At 39.9% G+C, this 5,033-nt stretch overlaps 1 long non-coding RNA gene across 1 annotated transcript; it reads left to right on the top strand.

Annotated features, from left to right (window-relative positions):
• Positions 1 to 6: 6 nt before the first annotated feature.
• On the top strand, positions 7 to 1,671 carry LOC112487283 (uncharacterized). The gene is made up of 2 exons (XR_003050233.1): positions 7 to 1,448; positions 1,536 to 1,671. It is a non-coding gene; the product is annotated as an uncharacterized LOC112487283 (long non-coding RNA).
• Positions 1,672 to 5,033: the final 3,362 nt, after the last annotated feature.

The following is a 5,033-nucleotide window of genomic DNA, read 5'->3' as shown; positions in this document are numbered from 1 at the left end:
CCATACTCCCTCATCCCTCATTCTCGGAATCCAACGGGACGCTCTGTACACAGCAGACTGTCCCGATGGGAGGAGGATTTTTAAGGGTGAGGGGGTGAGTCTCTGCGGTCGTCACGAAGCTAACGCGATAGCACTGTGCTGCGAGACAATCCACCAAATTCTTTTCTCTCCCTCTCTCTCTCTCTCTCGCCCGCTCACTCGCTCGCTCAGTCGTGACCCTTGTTCTGGACAGAACGACATCGGTATCTGACGTGCGTCTTGTCGTGTACTTTTGAGTACTCGATTACTGGGCCTCGTTAACCACGGAAGATGAGACGCTAACGTCCGCAGTAAGACAGGCGACTGACGCTGCTGCTGTTTAACTACCGTGCTGCGTACACACACACACACACACACACACACGGTTGTTCTGTCCGTTTGTGTTTTCCTGCCTTATCCAATCAAGGTCGCCCCCGCTTTCCCCCCCTAGTGGACAAAAGCTGAAGTAACGTCAGCCAGTCAGTGTTTCTGTTTGTATTTAAATCCTGTATTTTATTATTTTCTTCGTCCAACTGCCTCTAGTCCATTAATATTATTAACAATAATGACCGGGGCGGTCAGCATTTCCTGAGTTTAGTAAGTTATGTACAGTATAATTTATTTTTCTCCTCTTTACTGGGTTTCTACGACCACACGAATCTCGTTGTTTCCTTTTTAGCTGTAGGTGTTTTTTAGATCTAAACAAAAAAAAAAAAAGCTGTCGTTTTTACCTTTTTTCTCTGTTTCACCTCGTTGGTCGACCTCCGTCTCCAACGCGTTTATTCTTCGGTGTCAATCCTCTGAGCGGAGTCAGGACAACGAGCTGGACACACAGTCTCGACGCCAGCCCTCCTCCGAGCTGAAGACCCCCCCCCGACCCCCCCGGCGTGTCGGCAGCCATTTTTGAAGAAGCACTCAGACTCTGTGCAGTCATAGAAAAAAAAAGAAAAAGAAAAAACATGAAGAACATTTTTTTTATATATATATTAAATGTTATTATAATTTTATTTGTAATGGTTATTATAATGTGAACCTTTCTCTGTTTGATTTGTATTTTTTTCTTCTTTTTTGGAATCAGTTTAATCATTTTGGAAACTGTATTCCGTGAACAAAGTCCCTGTTTACTTGTTTGGCCGCCTCACTGAGACACAGTGGAACATCATTGGAACGGACACACACACACACACACACACACACACAATCCTAAAACAAAGAGATTAGTCTGACAACCACACAAATCCAATGCTGTTTTTTTTGTGGATTTTGCATTTGAAACAAACACTTTTTTTGTGGTAAAAGTTTTTTTTTTTCTTCTTCTTCATTCAGAGTAAAACAGTGTTTTCCCTCCTCCACCGATGGCGTTCCACTGTGCGTGTGTACGTGTGTGTATGTGTCCGTATGTTGGTGGTTGTGTGTGTGTGTGTGTGTGTGTGAGACGACCTACGGTATCTTTTAAAATTTCACTTTGCTTTGTTTGAGCTCCACAGGAGGCCACAGGAGCCGTGACTACTCTTCAGGTGTGTGTGTGTGTGTGTGTGTTTTCACATCACGATCATTCTGACTATTGACGTTTCGCTGCGCCTCACGCGATGAGCCCGTGGGTCTTTATTTTTGCTGTACAGTCGGGCCCTGCTGTCACGCCATGATTCAACCCCATGCTGTAAAAGGTGGTGGTGGGGGGGCGTAATCTGAGTGGGTGGGGCATTAGGATTAATCAAATCGATCATCAGTCATCCCTGCTGGCAAGGTCTGTCCCCGTATGAAGACAATGAAAATGATGATGATGATGATGAAGATGATGATGATATTATTTAAGACAATCAAAGTCATGAGTGGAGCTCAAAACAAAGTATGAATTATTACGAAGTTTTTAAAAAGAAAAAAAAATATCCTACCATCTCAACTTGAAAAAAAATCGAGAAATAATTATGTAAATATAACATAGAGTTATAGATTTATATTTTGTTCATAACACAGTGTAATATAAGTTGTATATTTCTTTTCTCTCTCTCTCTCTCTCCCTACTGTCTATTTTATTGATGTTATCAACGCCACAAAAGCAGGAGTTGCAGTAACTCTCACAAAAAAATTCAAAGAAATAAAGAAAAAGAAAAAAAAAAAAAAAAAAAAGCTGTGGGCTGCCACCACCATCTGTTCTAAATTCACTTTTTTTTCAGTATTACTGCCAAACAAGGCTCTAATAAAGACAGCAATGTGTTCAGTAAAACTTCCACTGGTCCTGGTCACTTTTTTAACGCCTTCACTCAAAGGGTTTTACACTTTAAATCCACCACGGAAGATATGTTTGTGATACGTTTATATGGATTTACATATTTAAACATATAAATATACACACACACACACATATATATATATATACATATAAATATTTATATATATAAACACATGCGGTATATGCATATAAATATACTGTATATTTGCACACACATACAGTATGTGCACACGTGTGTATATGTCCATATAAATATATCTCTACATACAGTACATATATGTATGCATATAATAGTGCTATTTATCTAAATATACACACACAGCATATATACATAAATATATATATACATACATACATATATATACATATAAATATATATAAACACATGCAGTATATGCATATAAATATACTGTATATTTGCACACAAAGTATGTGCACACGTGTGTATATGTCCATATAAATATATCTCTACATACAGTACATATACTGTATGTATGCATATAATAAAGTGCTATCTATCTAAATATATACACACGTACAGCATATATACATAAATATTTATATATATACATACATACTGTACATATATGCATATATGCATATATGTATATATAAATATATATATATATGTATAAACATATAAAAACATAAATATATATATATATGTCTATATATATTAGCAACTATGGACACACATAACCTGACAACTTTTTTTTGTTTTTTTGTATGTTTACGCATCATTTTAACAACAAAACTCACTGTTTTTTTGGGAAACACTCTCTACTGCCCCTCTGTGGAAACTACAAGCAGCTCTGTGGCAACACTGGCTCTGGTTCCAGTCGAGTCCATTATTTACTGACCACCCACCTCCTCCCACCCAGTATGTTGCGTGCAACCATGTGCCAACGTGCCGCAGCGCAGGCCCTGCCCGTGTGCTGCTGAGCAATTCAATCATCTCCATAACAACACCTTAAATATGTTTTAAGTCCACTTTTTTTTTTGGCCGTCCAATCGAAGCGTCAAAATGATAACCTAATGAAGCACAACAACAAGGAGCATGGGGGAGAGTGGGAGAGGGGGGTGTTTTATGTGTATATATTTTCTTTAGGCCTGTGGAGGGGGCAGGTGACGGGGCAGGTGACGGGGCAGGTGACGGGGGCAGGTGACGGAGGCAGGGGACGGGCAGCCACCTGTGCTGTTGTTGCCAGTTCGGGGGTAAATCTTTAATTGATGTCTCTTAAGGAGAACGATGATGAGAGAGATTCATTTTTAAGGCTTTAAAAACACAAAAACCCACTCAGCGCGCCCGTAAATGTGCCGTCCCCATCTGTGTCCATATGTTCCTCCGTGACCCCCCCTGAACCCCTCCACCACTCGCCGTTCGGCCGACATAAAAAATAAAAACAGTCAAATGCACTCAGAGGACATCGTTTTTATGTGATTCACTAATTACCGCAGGTTTTTTCCACACACACGAAAAAAGAAAACTCCTTTGATGCGATAAAGCGCGGCGGCGAGGGCAGAGTGAAAGACGGAGTTGTTCTCCAGGCGTTGTGAATTTTTCAGTGGCCGCCTGCAGGCGAAAAAAAAAAAATAAAAACCTGAGAACAAGGTTTTCTGTCTGAATCGTTGAGGATCCCGAAGATGAAGACTACGAGTTTTTTCTTCTTCCTTTATTGTCAGCAAAGAACAAGACGCTGGAGGAAGTGAATAGTGACTAGACTCACAGATTAAATCACACACACACACACACACACACACGCGTAAACAATCCCGCTGCCTCTTCACAGCCTAAGGTGCGCTGTAGGAGTTAGCTCAGCTTAAACCGCTGCGTATTTCCATCACAATAGTCCAGACAAAAGAATCTGAACCGACGCGGCGAGAACTTCACGTTTAAAGCCAAGTTTTTGTTGTTTACTTTTTTTAAATATCATTTTCTCAAACTTTTCTAACCAAAGATACGAGAGTTTAATCTGTTCCACGACAGAACTCGTGTCTCCATCGAATTTTCTCCATTAAAAACCATAAAACTACAAAACCAATTAATTCGTTCCAGTTGCCCAGAAATATACTATTAATTAATTCAATTAAAATGTCCTGCCTCTTTATCTACACATCAAAAACATAAATATAAACAAATATATTGATAATATAAAATAATAATTAAGAAAACATATTTATTTTATTGTTTTAAAAATGGGTTAAAAAAAAGTGAGCGAGACAGAGTGGCATCAAACTGAACAGTCACCGATGGTAAAGGTGATGGGTTAAAAACTAATGCCTTGCTCATCATCATTTTTAACTGGTCGCAGTTGTTGAAGGTCAGTGAGTACCAACAAGTAGGGATGAAAAAAAAAAACACAGAACTACAGTTGTCCCACTGACATCAAGACTGCTTCACTGCCAGGCTCAAAATATCATTTCCAGTGCTGTGCAACATGCACTGGTTACTCATTACACAATACAGCGGCTACTGCTTTATGTACTGCTGTAATGGATATTACTAGGTACTGGGAGGTACTAATAGAAACAGGTACGTGGCTACCTGTACACATTATTATATTTTTTTCTTTGGGGGGGGTCACACCTTTGTGCTGCCTGTCCCTTTCACACTGTCACTGGACCGTTCAGGTTCAGACTTAACCAACGTCATGATTTTGAACTTCCGAGTGGTGTTTTGTTATTGGACTTCTGTGCTAGTCACAGTTTGTCCATAACAAACACCATGTTCAAGCATAAAGGTGTCCACCAGTGCACTTGGCACCAGGACACCCTAGGCCGG

This window comes from Cynoglossus semilaevis, chromosome 8, assembly GCF_000523025.1.
Source record: "Cynoglossus semilaevis isolate Cse_v1.0 chromosome 8, Cse_v1.0, whole genome shotgun sequence".
Classification (NCBI taxonomy): domain Eukaryota; kingdom Metazoa; phylum Chordata; class Actinopteri; order Pleuronectiformes; family Cynoglossidae; genus Cynoglossus; species Cynoglossus semilaevis.
Note: the sequence above shows the minus strand (reverse complement) of the source record. Positions and strands in the feature narration are given on the sequence as shown.